This window comes from Mustela erminea, chromosome 4, assembly GCF_009829155.1.
Source record: "Mustela erminea isolate mMusErm1 chromosome 4, mMusErm1.Pri, whole genome shotgun sequence".
In the NCBI taxonomy this organism is placed as follows: Eukaryota; Metazoa; Chordata; class Mammalia; order Carnivora; family Mustelidae; genus Mustela; species Mustela erminea.
The window spans coordinates 69,007,665-69,024,095 of NC_045617.1; the positions used below are offsets into that span (position 1 = coordinate 69,007,665).

The 16,431-nt window shown below is 38.2% G+C and overlaps 1 pseudogene; it reads left to right on the plus strand.

The window, feature by feature from the left end:
- Positions 1–4,800: 4,800 nt before the first annotated feature.
- LOC116589592 lies at positions 4,801–4,900 on the plus strand (annotated as a pseudogene).
- The last annotated feature ends 11,531 nt before the right edge of the window (positions 4,901–16,431 follow it).

Genomic DNA, 16,431 nt, shown 5'->3' on the forward strand with positions numbered 1-16,431 from the left:
AAATTGTTTTTAGGAACTGAGGTATAATTGATGTATAACACTAGCTTCAGGTACACAACATCATTGTTCAGTATTTGTATTTATTGTGAAATGATCACCATGACAAGCCTAGTTAACAACCATCAATGTCAGTTGTCATAGAGTTACAAAATTTTCCTCCTGCAGTGAGAAGTTTTCAGAGTGACTTTCTTTGCATCTTTCAAATATGCAGTGCAGTATTATTAATTAGATTTTCCATGCTGTACATTACATTCTTTATGATTTGTTTATTTTATAACTAGAAGTTTGTGTCTTTTGACCCCCTTTACCCATTTCTTCCATTTCCCAACCCTGAACTCTAGCAAGCACCAATCTGTGTTCTGTATTTGTGAGCTCATTTTGTTTGTTTTTTTTTTTAGATACCTCATATAAGTGAGATCATAGATTAGTCTTTCTCTGACTTATTTCACATAGCATAATGCCTCAAGGTCCGTCCATATTGTCACAAATGTCAAGATTTCCTTCTTTGTGGCTGAATATTATATATATATATATATATATATATATATATATATATATACACACACACATTTTTTCTTCATCCATTCATTTTATTTATCCATTCATCCACTGATGACACTTAGATTGTTTCCATATCTTGGCTAACTCTTATGCTTATTATGAGTAATTCACTGGGATAGCCTCTCTTTGTTTATATTTGATTTATTTTTATCATGGGTCAAACTTTCTAAATGGATTTTATCACCGACTAGATATGGCATTTGCTATGACAATCATAGAAACATTCAGCTCTTATTCTAAAGGGATTTATACACTAACTGGAGAGATAAGGTACATCTGGAGAACAGAGTAACAGGAGATAAGTTAGAGTATCTGTAGCACTTGGAGCTCTTCACTGGTAGTAGCTGGAGTTTTAGAAACCATAGATGAGCGGTGGTATTGGTCTAGGCTAGAGGCTTGACACATGAAAAATTTATCTGAAAGGAGGAGTGGGGGAGAAATAAGTGAATTGGGATAAGGCCTCACTTTAAGAAAAAAAAAAATAAATCTTCCAAATAAAAATGTAGCCGTGGGCCGTTTCTTTTCTCTTGATTCCATTCCCAGGATGAAGGAAAAGGGTCTCAATTAAAATTTAGCAGGGATTTGTTTATTGGAACAGTATGTGAGAGGATTAAAGAAGAATGAGAGGTCTACATGATTCATTTCCAAAACCCAAATGGAGTCATGGAAGGGCACGGTCTGAGAAGAGTCTGATTAGAAAAATCACTTTCACTTAGAAAACAGTGAAGATAACTCTTTGGAGAAAAGAGAAGACAAAATTTGAAGATTGGTGAGATCACTACAGACATGCAGTTAGAAAACAAAATCATATTTTTATTGGCTACTAAGGTTTTTATGTGAGGCAAATATAGAAGTACTTTGGTAGTTTTGTCAAATCTGGTGTGGTTTTGAGATAAAAGGGAAAAGAACCAAAAGGGTAACCAAATGGTCAGATTAATTAACTTCGATAGCTGTATTTAATTCATGAGTAAAAACACATTGATTGTGGGAGTGAAGAGGCAAGGAGTGGAAGAGATGGAATTGGCAGAGGGCCCAGTAATCAAACATATAAAGCAATTACGCAGATTTCCATAAACACAAGGAAACTAGAAAGCAAGGGACCCTCATAGAAGAGTTCCGAATGTGAGAACGAAACCAAACTGAAAAAAGTAAAATGAATAAAAATGCCTACAAAATAGTATGGGACAGATAAGCCCAAGAAAGACCAACGTATTTCAGAATCAAAAAGCAAAAGACTGTACACTACGATTTAAAGAGGAAAGGACACAAGGCGTAGAGAAAATTGAGGCGTAGGTTGAAATTGGAAGGGGAGGAAATAATGTAAATGCATGTCATTTTCATTTTTAGGTATGATTCTAATTTTATAATAAGAGGAAAAATCACAACAGTAACAAATAACTTATTTAAAGATCATTTCCACTTTGACAATTCTACAATGGGATTTTCAGTCCAAAGGGCTTTATGAAATAAACAAACAAAAGATATAAGAAAATAATAAAGAAGTATAACCGATGATGTTCTCTCTATGACACAGATGATGTCATCCTGGAAATCAGTAGTCTGGTTTATAAGACACTTAAAGAAGGGTGTTTATAATTATCTCCCAATGATGTGAACTGCCAAATTTTTCTCAAAATATAATTAATCTTAAGCTGCTTTTAAAACATCTTGGATGTTATGAATAAATCTAATGTCACTAAGTTAATCAGAAGCCAGACTTTACTTACTTTACTGACATAATATGCTTCACGCATGTTTAGGAAAAACCAGACATTTAAAAAAATTTTTTATTTTTTAATAAACATATAATGTATTATTAGCCCCAGGGGTACAGGTATGTGAATTGCCAGGTTTACATACTTCACAGCACTCACCATAGCACATACACTCCCCAATGTCCATAACCCCACCACCCTCTCTCTACCCTCTCTCTACCCTCTTCCCCCTGTCTACCCTCAGTTTGTTTCATGACATTAATAGTCTCTTATGGTTTGTCTCCCTCCCAGTCCCATTTGTTTCATTTCTTCTTTTCCTACCCCCAAACCCCCCACATTGCATCTCCACTTCCTCATATCAGGGAGATCACATGATAGTTGTCTTTCTCCGATTGACTTATTTCACTAAGCATAATACCCTCTAGTTCCATCCACGTCGTCGCAAATGGTGAGATTTCATTCCTTTTGATGGCTGTGTAATATTCCGTTGTAGATATCTATACCACATCTTCTTTATCCATTCATCTGTTGATGGACATGTAGGTTCTTTCCATAGTTTGGCTGTTGTGGACATTGCTGCTATAAACATTTGGGTGCACATGCCCCTTCGGATCACTACGTTTGTATCTTTAGGGTAAATACCCACTAAGCAATTGCTAGGTCATAGGGTAGCTCTATTTTCAACTTTTTGAGGAACCTCCATGCTGTTTTCCAGAGTGGTTGCACCAGCTTGCTTTCCCACCAACAGTGTAGGAGGGTTCCCCTTTCTCTGCATCCTTGCCAGCATCTATCATTTCCTGACTTGTTAATTTTAGCCATTCTGACGGGTGTGAGTGAGGTGGTATCTCATTGTGGTTTTGATTTGTATTTCCCTGATGCCGAGTGATGTGGAGCACTTTTTCATGTGTCTGTTGTAAAGCCAAATATTATATTCTCTCTTAAGGTTTATCACTTTCCAAGTGGTTTATCCTACGTTTCCAAGCATGTCTGGAAGAAACAATCTTTAGAAATGATATTATGGTTTCAAGGGCAAGGATTATTGAGCTTGGTTTCAAAGAGCTACTCGAGATTCCTTAACTTTTCTTCAGAAGAAAAGGCCCAAGTCTTTATCCTAAGACTAGTTAAGAAGTAACAAAGAACAAAATCAAGCAGCAGGACAGGTCCAAATAGTTTTGGGCCTCTGTATAAAGTAGAAGTTAGGGGCTCCCATTGTGGAACCTGGAAGCTCAGGTCTAAGTGCGGGTGCATTTAAAATAAAAAAGAAGGGGCACCTGGGTGGCTCAGTGGTTTAAAGCCTCTGCCTTCGGCTCCAGTCATGATCCCACGGTCCTGGGATGGAGCCCACATTGGCGGGGGGAGGGGGTGTCTCTGCTCAGCGGAAAGCCTGCTTCCTTCTCTCTCTCTGCCTGCCTCTCAGACTACTTGTGATCTCTGTCTGTCAAATAAATAAATAAAATCTTTTAAAAAATTAATTAATAAAATAAAATAAAATAAAATAAAAAAGAATAGCAGGAGGCATAGACTATCCATCCTAGCTGTAGGGCTTTCCTTCAGGAATTCATCCTATCTTTGTCATATGTTCTCAAGACAAACCACTATCTTCTCTCTGCTCTGGGCAATTTACCCTAATAGATGGCTTTTACTTATACTATTATAGAAAAATTTTCCTGGGCTCTGTATCAGCTCCCAAAGTAGTTTTAACATATTTTGTTACATCTCTTCTCTCTATTACAAGTTTGTTTACAGAGGTAAATTCATTACAAACATAAATATTATATATGTTTGTGGATGCTGTGTGTATACTGGCAAACAGACTAATGTGACATCCCATTTTCTCATCCCCCCACACAACGCATAGGCTATACTAAATGAGGGGTGAAGTTATTAACGTGTCATGGACAGCCAGCAGTGACCTTTGAAAAGTGAGGTTTCCCTAAGTCTTTCTCTGTATAAGACCAGAATTTATTCTGCCCGTGTTCTATATTGCAACTCATGAAATGGAATCTTCAGTGACAAAACGTAAGAAGGCAGAACATAAAAATGACTAACTTTTTTCAGGAAGAGAAATTCCTCTTTAGAAAAGAAACTACATTACCAGAACCAAAGGCATGTAACAGTATTTTCTGAGTGAATAGTAAGATATTTTCAGGCTAAGATGACATAACTTCTTTTCCTTGTTGAAAGGTCACTACTAATAAGCCAGGTCACTTAACTCTGGTCACTTGGATAGTGCTGGGTCAAATGTGAGAAGACAGGCCCAGGAGTAAGGGTTGCAGGACTCACGAGTATAACTGGAGGGACACCTGGGTGGCTCAGTTCCTTAAGAATCTGCCTTTGACTTAGGTCATGATCTCAGGGTCCTGGGATCAAGTTCTGTATTGGGTTCCTTGCTCGGTTGGAAGCCGCTTCTCCCTCTGCCTCTGCTTGCCAGTCCCACTGCTTGTGTTCTCTCTTGCTCTCTCCTTCAAACAAATAAATAAATAAAATCTTAAAAAAAAAAAAAAAACCAAGTAAAATTGTGGGTCTCTCTTTGACAGCAATATACCAAAATCAGAACAATACAAAGAGTAGCACATTCCCTGTGCAAGGATGACACACAAATTTGTGAAGCCTTCCATGCTTCTTTCATATTTTCTGCATATTAAAAAATCCTACTTTACCAATCCATAAACTATTCAACACCTATAAAGCGAAAAAAAAAGAGTAAAACCAGAGGCCAGCATACCGTATTGTCTCAATATTTAAGTTATAAATCAAGCTAACACACTGTAAAAAATGTTTTATTCTCTGACCTTGACATACATCACTGTCATAATGACAAAATTGGAAATATGTCCAAATCTATGACTTTTATATGACTGGAAGTCAGCAAATTATCAAAGACAAGCACATTAATTTTTATTGTGCACATCTCTGTGTTCCGTGGGTGGTCCAATGATACTTGGATGACTAACGTAATGCATATAGAAATTTAATAGTAATATAGTAAATACTCTATACACTAAAAAATTCAAAGTACTATGCAAAATATTCCACAGCCACCAGATACAAATGCTATGAATAGCACACTCGTCTAGCCTGGGAGTAATCTCTGGAACCATGAATCAGGACCCAAAGAAGAGCCAGAACAATGGCTGTTCAGCACTACTGGGAAAGCACACTTCATTAGGAAAGAATGAATATGTGTTTCTATTATCTCCAAGGAGGGACTTGATAAATCACTCACTATATTTTCTCATACTCGAGGGTTTCTGCTATTCAAAGCCTGCCTTCACTCCAAAGTGGCTTCTTTCTCCAACAGCAACAGAGACGGAGATACCACTTTTTTTTGTTTTCTAGGACATAGGGCACAAGATAGGCATGGACATTTCCCTAGAGCCTGAACAAGGTTAGTCCCAGCGGGAATGTCTAGGGTTCCAGGTTGTCCTGTGTCGGGGCTGAGTGCTGGGTCCATAGTAAGGGCACCTGTGTTTCCTTACAAAATTCCTTTATCCTGGGTTTGTGATATACAGGATACCTTTTACTCACATGTGAATGCAGTGCCGGATTTAGGTTATTTCCTGAGCTCTTTCACAGATGTGCAGAATCTAAAAAGGCTTAAGGCACGAACGAGCTTCTGCAGAAAGCTGTTATGACGGGGTTTCTTGATGACCAGAATTTGGTGATTGTATGTATAGATTGCTAATGTGGCCATTGCCACGTAGGAATACAGTTGTAGATTCACTTCTAGAAAAAGGACTTCAGCAATCCTTTTTTTTCCTCATGAACACAGTCAAATCTATTCCAGGAGAAATCAGATTTTCTCTAATATTTTGTTTGGTTTTCTTATGAAAATTCCTGATTCAACCGAACCTGACAACTCCTTGATCTTGAGTCCTGTTTTCTTGCTCTCTTGCCTCTATATCCTTTTACCCAAACCCCCCCCGTCACTACTGGTTTAATTCCAGTTTAATTACAAGCATTTCAATTTCTGATCCATCAAAATTCTGGTCTTCCCTAAGTATGCATTTCCCACTGCAGTCTCATAACACTTTACAGGCTCTGAACAATGGCTATCTGTTTCCTCCTGCTGGGTTTCCAGAAACAGGCTTCAGAGAGCTGCCATGTGTTTATCTTTCTTTACACTCCAGCAAGCACCCCTCCGTGACTCACACACTCAGAAAGCCAAAAGCCCTGAATGGTTGTTTATTCTCACCAGCTGGATGACCCTGCACGTGGCTCTCAGCATGGGCGAGGATTAGAGATGTTGGAGAGGTGTGGCATGTAGATTTCAGGACACACAAAACTGCCTCCACTTGTGCCTTGCTTAGGTCTTCTCCGGAAGCTCAGAATTAACCATGGAACTCAGCTCAGCTTGTCATCTTTGTTTTTTTCCCATTTATGCACAGATGGGAGAGGAAGAATCAGATAGGATGGCCAAGAGAAATACAAATATGCGAGGACTTGCCATTTTCTAGTGCTTACAGCATAATATTCAGCCTTTAGAACTGATGCTTGGTGCACAGGTGGCACATGACTCTTGATGGTCTGATTACATCAACTTCCTACACCAGCTTCTGAGATGGACCATCCTTCACCCCAATCACAAATTACATGTGAGCCCTAGTAATTAGTCAGTTTAGAACTTTTTGATCATCTGGTAATTTTCTGCCTAGTTCTATGGAGTTTTGTCTTCTGCATGCCCAGTATTCAGCAACAGACAATGTTGTGGGATAAAGAGTGAAAAAAAGCCTCACATGCCATAGTTAGAGACGAGGAGATCAAAAAGAAACTGGACCCTCAAAAGTCATTCTGTTTATTGGAGATATCTATCAATTCTGGTCTTAGGGAGAGTATACTGCTATCTTTACAGAGGATAACAATTGCATCCTGCCCCTTCCTCTCAGGCATCTGACGAAGGCTGGGTAGGATCACAAATAAATCATGAGGACTAGCCTATGAGAAAAGGAGCACACACTGGATGAAAATGGAGAAACTTGTGAAAACAGAGATGGTTTTCAAAGATTTAACACAGCCAAGTCATGTTCACTCTTGTTAACTTTGGTTATGCAACACCATTGTTTAGCTTTTTTTTTTTTTTAAATTTTAAAGCAATATATAAAGGAATCCAAAACAAAACAATAAAGATTATAGCTCTTTAAAATAAAAAGCTGTAAATAGAAACCCACATAGTTTATCAATAGTACTTGCCATTTTTAAGTGTACTTCTCTGAGTTTGACAAGTTTATGGAATAAAGCAAAAGAGTAGCATTTTTTTATTTTCCTCCCAGGAACTAATCCTCTGCATACTAAGGAAATGTAACCAGAAATTGCCATTATAAGAATGCTGACTTGGTGATTCCTTAGCAATTTTTCTTTATAGAATCACAAATGTCTTCAAAACATCCAGACTCAAAATATTTGAACACCACAGTGCAAAGCTTTTAAAGAAATGAATTTTGGGGTTGGGTTCAAACAAGGTTTAGGGGGGTACAGTCTTCCTAAACTAAACTAAAAGGAAAGTTATCTCTGACTGTCAACCACAAACTAAAGTTTTAGGCTTTGGGGGGGGGCCTGGGTGGCTCAGTTGGTTAGGCAGCTACCTTCAGCTCACCTCATGATCCCAGGGTCCTGGGATCAAGCCCTGCGTCCGGCTTCCTGCTCAGTGAGGAGCCTGCTTTTCCCTCTCCCACTCCCCCTGCTCATGCTTGCTTGCTCTCATGCTGTCTCAAATAAAATCTTTTTAAAAAAATAAAAATAAAAATAAAAAGTTTTAGGCTTTGACATGCAAGCTGGTAACTGCAGATAGAGGCAGCCAAACAAATTAAAGCCTAAACAAATCCAGTATTAATTACCTTGACCTACACATGTAAGAATAATCAACGTTAAAAATGAATATATTTGAATATGTAAGTTTGGGGGCTGTTTTTCTTCAGAAGTGAAGATTATGTGTAGGACTGTAAGGATTTAATGAGAGAATGCACATAAAGTACTTACCCCGGGACTTGGCATCTAGAAACACTCAAATGAGAACTATTCATTATTATGATATCATCATGCCAGCCAAGCCAATTCCATTATGTTATCCTTATTATAAATACTGTGAGATTTTATTTTTGCTTTCACTGGTGTGGTCTAATGATTTGTCTCTAAAAATGGGTAATATCACTAGGTCCATTTGAGTTTAGGAAGTGGCAGATGGAAGTTAGCAAACACAAAGTCTCTCCCTCAATAGTCCTGGTACTGAGAAGGAGTCAAGAACTGTTGAGGCTAATGACTAAAGTAAGCCCCACTAAGATGTTGCAGTTACTATGGCAAAGGGCTCCCAGTCTGCTCAGGTTCTACCTCCCTAAACCACAGCGCCCATCCTACCCCCTTCTGTGGGTACAAGGGATCCCAGACTGTTCCAGAGGCAGCCAGCTCTCCTTGACAACTCATTAACCAGTCTTAACTTAACTATCTCTTTCCAAGGAGTGTAAAATAACTTGCCAACTCTTCAGGCTCATTATTATTCCCTTTTTTGGACCCTTTGTACTGTTAGCTTTAATAGCCTTGTCTTTATCCTTACCCTGTTTAATTTCAATTCTAAATAAGATGTCCTTTTTCTGATAAAAGCCGAGAAATACTGAAATGGCTTCAGAATAAGCAACGGTGTGGGTCACAAAAATCCTATAAATTCTGCTCTACCTCATTTTAATTTTTAGGGATTTTTTTTCCTCCTTGAGGGTCTTTTACAAGGTTTGATAAAGATTGAATGAATGTTTAGTGATTTACCAATAACATTTATTGAAAGAGAGTTGACCATGCTAACTCTGTGTCTTTGTGGCCCTCATGTTTCTGAATGTCCATTAAATTTCATATACATCCATGCTCAGTTCTAGGCTCCCATCCAAATTATCTCTCTCAACAATGTCCTCCTTCTACATGTTTCGGTTATAATCTGTATGCTGATGACTTCAATATATTTCTGGTCAAATCCAATATCTAGAGCACAAAGTATATGCTAACAATTATCTTACTGCTCTTGGATAGCCCACAGATACCTTGACCCTGATCCCATGATCTTCCCCAACAGCTTAATTCTCTGTAGTTCTAGTCTCAGTGGAACCACTGAATTAATCCACTAGGAGTTCAAACCAGAGAGAAAAATGTCATCTCTCTTTTAACCTACACATTAGTTAAGATTTATGAATTTCACTTCATGTATTTTCTTAGGTTTTCCATCTATGTACAACACCACTGCTTTCCCTAGTCTTAGCCACTAGGATCTCTAACCTAGAACCTTGAAGAGCCAAATAACTGGTCTCACTGACTAGTATTGCCCTTCTTTATGCTCAAGTCATGATGATCTTTCCAAACATCTGTGATATATAACAGAAAGGAGAGTACAGAAAATGGGATTAATGCCTACTGAGAAGCAATACTGAGGAGTTTATTTGAATTTGCAGATTCATCAGGTCATTTAGGGGTTCAGGAGAATAATTAGCTCAGATTCACTGATGGTTTTTCTTAGAACTGCTCGTAACATTGACATAAATGATGATGATGAAGATGATGATTGTGAAGATAAAATAAAACGATGACTTGTAGGTCTCTAACTAATATGAAGAGACCAGTGGGGAAGTAACTAAATGGGGAAGTAGTGGGATTAGGCTCACATAAACCAATATATCTATTATAGCCATCCCCAGAATAGGTGGGGAGGCCAGAACAAGTTTGTGTCCAAACAAGCTGCATTCAGGCAGATATCAATACTCAGAAATGCTGACCTCCTAGCAGAGATGTCACAGACAGTACATAGGAACAGGTGAGGACAGTATTTTCAGCCTGGAAGTCCGAGAGATCCGGAGGACTAATAGCAGTGGGTATTAGAAAGGTGGTAGAGGCCTCAAGGTCATAGCAAAGCAGGCTGATATTTACAGTAGGGCTATACCCAGAGTGTAGGTAGGACATAGAGAATAGGATAGAACTACAACTTAAAAACTAATGCAAAACTAAGTTGTGAATACTGAGCAAACAGCTCTCTTCAGACATACTGTATACAGACTGAATGAAAGAGAGGCCTCATCACCTGGTCTAAATATAGTGGATTTCAGTATTGCAGCTAGACAGAAGCAGGCAGAAGAGAGACTAATGGAGTAACAAATCCACTCTTTGGTCCAATAAATGTTTCTTAAAAGCCACTGCATAGAAGACACTTTATTGTCATAATGGGTCAGGCCTTGCCTGGGGTTAATACTTCAAATATATCTTCCCATGAAATTCTTAAAGAACCTTACTTAACAGAACCTTAAACAGAACCTTACTTCCATGGTTTTTTGAAGGTTTTCATCAACCATGCAAATGGGCTGTACCAATCTCAAGTAACACGACAACAGTAACCAACCTTGTCTTGGCATCTAGAAAAACGGCTGGCAGCAAGGATGAGAGAAACTTCCTTTGAAGAGCTGCTGTGTTACTCAAAAGCAAGTGAAAGAGGAAGTCAAAGACACAGTCACACTAAAGGAAAAGAAAGTCTCTTCAATAAATGGTGCTGGGAAAATTGGACAGCTATACGTAGAAGAATGAAACTCAACCATTCTCTTACACTGTACACAAAGATAAACTCAAAATGGATAAAAGACCTCAACGTGAGACAGGAATCCATCAGAATTCTAGAGGAGAACATAGGCAGTAACCTCTTCGATATCTCTTTCAAGATATGTCCCCAAAGGCAAAGGAAACAAAAGTGAAAATGAACTTTTGGGACTTCATCAAGATCAGAAGCTTCTGCAGAGTAAAGGAAACAGTCAACAAAACAAAGAGGCAACCCACGGAATAGGAGAAGATATTTGCAAGTGACAGTACAGACAAAAGGTTGATATCCAAGATCTATAAAGAACTTCTCAAACTTAACACACACAAAACAGATAATCATGTCAAAAAATGGGCAGAAGATATGAACAGACATTTCTCCAATGAAGACATACAAATGGCTGTCAGACACATGAAAAAATGTTTATCATCACTAGCCATCAGGGAGATTCAAATTAAAACCACATTGAGATACCACCTTACTCCAGTTAGAGTAGCCAAAATTAGCAAGACAGGAAACAACGTGTGTTGGAGAGGATGTGGAGAAAGGGGAACCCTCTTACACTGTTGGTGGGAATGCAAGTTGGTGCAGCCACTTTGGAGAACAGTGTGGAGATTCCTCAAGAAATTAAAAATAGAGCTTCCCTATGACCCTGCAATTGCACTACTGGGTATTAACCCCAAAGATACAGATGTAGTGAAAAGAAGGGCCATCTGTACCCCAATGTTTATAGCAGCAATGGCCATGGCTGCCAAACTGTGGAAAGAACCAAGATGCCCTTTAACGGACGAATGGATAAGGAAGATGTGGTCCATATACTCTATAGAGTATTATGCCTCCATCAGAAAGAATGAATACCCAACTTTTGTATCAACATGGATGGGACTGGAAGAGATTATGCTGAGTGAAATAAGTCAAGCAGAGAGAGTCAATTATCATATGGTTTCACTTATTCGTGGAGCATAACAACATGGAGGACATAGGGAGATGGAGAGGAGAAGGGAGTTGAGGCAAATTGGAAGGGGAGATGAACCATGAGAGACTATGGACTCTGAAAAACAACCTGAGGGTTTTGAAGGGGTGGGGGGTGAGAGGTTGGGGGAGCCAGGTGGTGGGTATTATGGAGGGCACATATTGCATAGAGCACTGGGTGTGGTGCATAAAAATGAATTCTGTTACGCTGAAAAATTTTTTTTAAATGGGGGGGGGGTGCGCCTGGATGCAGCAAGTGGTTAAGCTGCTGACTCTTGCTTTCAGCACAGGTCCTTATCTGGGGGGAATGAGATCAAGCCCCAGGTCAGGCTCCATGCTCAATGGGGAGCCTGCTTGAAATTCTCTCTCCCTCTCCCTCCACCCCTGTGCACAATCATTCTCTCTCAAATAAATAAAAAAATCTTAAAAAAAGAAAAAAGATACTTTTAGGCATCAGTCCTCAAAATGTGGTTTCCGGGGCACCTGGGTGGCTCAGTGGGTTAAAGCCTCTGCCTTCGGCTCAGGTCATGATCTTGGGGTCCTGGGATTGAGCCCCATACTAGGCTCTCTGTTCGGCGGGGAGCCTGCTTCCCTTCCTCTCTCTCTGCCAACTTGTGATCTCTGTCAAATAAATAAAATCTTAAAAAAAATCAAGTTTTGCTTAATGTTTTTGATGAAACAATAAAAAGAATTAATGTTATTAAATCTAAACCTTAAATACATATCTTTTTTACTATTAAGTATGATGAAATGAGAAATATGCATAAAGCACTTCTTGCTAAAATATGCTGGCTGTCTTCAGGAAAAATGTGATCTTTTTTGAGTCAGAGTCAGGGAACATGATTTTCATTTAAGAAATGACTGACAGACAAGCTATATTATTCAGAACACTGGGACATTTATCAGACATTTTCTCAAAAATGAATTGAAGTGATCCTACTACTCCAGGAAAGACAACTGACAGTTTCTGATACCAACGATAAAATCAGAGTGAAAGTGAAGATTAGAATTTTGGTCATTTTGAGTTTGACACTTAATCCATTAAGACTTCTGATGAGATGGGTGGTGATAGTAACAAAGGCAAGATATAGATGTAATATATATTTTAACATAATATTTAGTATTTTAAAATATCATATTTAAATAACATTTATAGATAATTTTAATATATTTATATTTATAAATAAAATAATGAAATCTTATAATATTTGTAAGATTTATATAACTACATTAACTAATATGTTCCAAATGATACATGTATGATTCTGCAAAAAAGAAGACAGAGTCAAAATACAGGACAGATTTTAAAGTAAGAGTAAATTAAGAAAGTTCATCTATGGGGTTTAAGATCTCACCCTGTTACTCTAAAGAAATTACCATTTCTTGATTTTTGATACAGTATCAGAGAAGAATATCTATGATTATCTAAAAGCACTATTAAACTACCCCTCTCTTGGGGTACCTAGGTGGTTCAGTCGGTTAAGCATCTGACTCTTGGTTTGGGCTCAGGTCATGATCTCAGGGTCCTGCGATCAAGCCTCACATGGGGATCTGGGCTCAGCATGTAGTCTGCTTGTCCTTCTCCCTCTGCTCCTCCCCCCATAAGCACGCTCTCTCTCTCTTAAATAAATAAAGTCTTTTAAAAATAAATAAATAAGATAAAATACCCCTTCTTTTTTCCACCTACATATTTGTGTGAGGGCAGATTTTCTGCATTTACTTTAATTCCAAGCAACATATCACAACAGATTGAATCAGACACAGATGAGTAGCCCTCTCTCTCTGTTCTAGACACCAAAGAGATTTGCAGAAATTTTTTGTTTGGAAAATATAGTTAATTTTCATAAAGACAGGTTATAGGCATATAGTAGTAGATTTATGGTTTTTATTTTAAATGAGTCAATCAATAAACATTTTTTCTTTTCTTAGTTTTTCCCATCTAGAATAGCAATAGATATAATAGCAATAGCTATAACCCACATAAACAAAATCACTTTGGGATTCTCAATAACTTTTGAGATTATAAAGGGATATTGAGGCCCTGAATTTAAGAACCATTACCTTTAGGCAGTGAACTCATGAAGGCTAACCAGAATGGCTGGCAATAGGCAGAATGGCTCAGTTTGAACAATATGAGCCAATGTGAACAAAATGAAGGAAGGAGCTGCAGGAGTACTGTTGAAAACTCAAGGACCATTCTCATAATTAGGCAAAATCAGTGGAAAATGCTTGATCCTCTCATCCTACTGGTATAACCCCCTTTCCCCCCTCATGTGACAAAGAGCATCAGTATGGCATTATCTCCACTGTGTTGTGGTCAGCACAGTGACCACAGATATATTAAAAACCTTCCATGGCTTTTAGGAAAGTCAAAGTCTGTGCCAGAGTTCTCAGCCCTGTTTACCTGGGGAGATAATAGAGTGTGAGAGTTTTGACTTTGCCAGCACTTCCCAGAAGGTGGGGGCATAGAAGATTTATGTGAAGTAATGTAAGAACGTTTCTTTTTCAAAGCTGCAGGACCAAAGTGGAGTGGGAAAATGGAAAAAGGGCATACGGAGGGAGGCAACAACCAAAGGGGTACTATTTCAGAACACAGAGATGTAAAATATACTCTCTAAACTCAGTGATACTGTATGGTGTTCTTTGTCATCAGGTTATGACCTCCTGGAATACATTTTTAAGTGTGCCATTTACAACAGTTGTCAAAATGAGTGAAAGTAATCTCATTTTATTCTATTTAAATGGTGTACCTAAATAATATTGCCTAGAAAGAATTTCAGAGACTATAGCAATCTTTCAAGCCAGATGGCTAGTATTATTACTGCCATTCAATTCCATATATTTAAACACTCGGCACAAGGCTTGAGGATATCCGCAATAAATATAAAAAATAGTTCATGTTTATTGAAGATGAGGCCAACTTATAGTCTGCTTGATTGCCTTGTTTTTCAGCTCATGCCTATTAACAGTATGATGTGAGTGTGAATTTACTGGAGCACAAGTCAAAACCTGGGATCTGTGTTGTAACTGTGGGAACTGACAGACTTGCTAAAACTTGTATCGACTGAAACACAACTCTTCCTTTCTAAGCATATTCAGCAGTCCTGGATATTCTGATGTATCTACTTTCAAGCTTCTTGCAAAGATATTCCTCACGTCTGAATAATGGAGCTTCCCCTGCAAGTAAGTGAAAAGTAAGATTGTTTTCTTCAGAGTAATGGTAGGCAAGCCATTATAATACCTTAGAAAACCAAGATGTCAAAAATCTGATGAGATCATTTATTTGGTCAGCTCCCATTACGCACACACTGCACTGTACGGGTGATCTTAGCAGCTTATTTTCATTTGGCTCTTAGTTTTCCCATAGGGCATATTCTTTCAAAGTACTTGCATTTTGTTTTGTTTTTGACTATTTTTGCTTTTGGTTTTAACACTCCCCTCCGATGCTTATTTTCTATGGGTCTCAGGTTCCGATGCTATCTTGGGTATCTGACAGTAAGTAGAATACTACACTTTAGAACCCAAAGGAAAAATATTCTTACTGTTTTGCAGAACGATTAAGAACAAAGAAACTAATTTCCAGATCATTTAAATATATTCAGAGGTATTATGTTCTCCCAGATAAAGCATTCTCATTTTTATTCATATTAATTTCTAAAACAGAGAAATAAAATATCTCAAACAGTTTTCCAAGAATGTTATCTTTTACACTCAACTCAAGCATTCTTTGCCAATTACAAAGTTCATAAAACTTATTTTATGAAAATGAGTCCTAAATGATATGAGGCCTATGCATCAAAGCAATCAGGTAGCATTTAGCCAGTTAGCCCACATATGTTTTCCTCATCCCTGATTTAACTCACTTGTCTGCATCAAAAACAGTGAGATGTGAAAAGAAAACATAGCGGGTGGACCCTTATGATTCTGTCCAAATGATTCACTGATCAGTAGCTTTCGTTTATCTTCTATTTCTGTTCTAATGCTCCCTCATGAATTTTTGAGATTAGCAAAATTTCCTTCTATGATTTACTGTTCATGAAAACTTCTTTACACTCATGTTTTAACACATCATGTCAGTTAGTGTCCTGAAGTTCTAAGAAGCTGTATCTATTGGCAAATATTCTTTGTAAATCACCAGCATTTTTCCCTTTCGCCAGCTGAAGAGCCTGAGGCAGGAGGAGGACACAAGTAGTGATACATGGCGACACATGAGTCTGTGAGCTTTTAGCTTCAGCATCTTAAAAAATGTGGACATGGGGAAATATTTCAAAGAAATTTTGTTGCCTTCTGGAAGAGGCCCACTTCTAATTGTTCTCAAGGTATTAACATGTTTCCCATCAGTTTTCTAATAGAACAATTACTGAGCACCCTCCATATTCCATCCGGGCTTTTGGATGGACTCCAGGAATACAGATATGAAGGGTATGAATGAAACAAGAGTCCCTGATCTCAAGATGCTCATAGTCTAGAGAAACAGAGACACACTCAAGAGAATCAACACAGGTTGGGAATATCACGCATTCACTCACACATATGGAGATCCTCCTACACCACGTACTGGTTGATCATGACAGCAGAAGGGAACTCAGGGGAAAGGCCATTAACCCAACTGGAGATTTCAGGGATGTC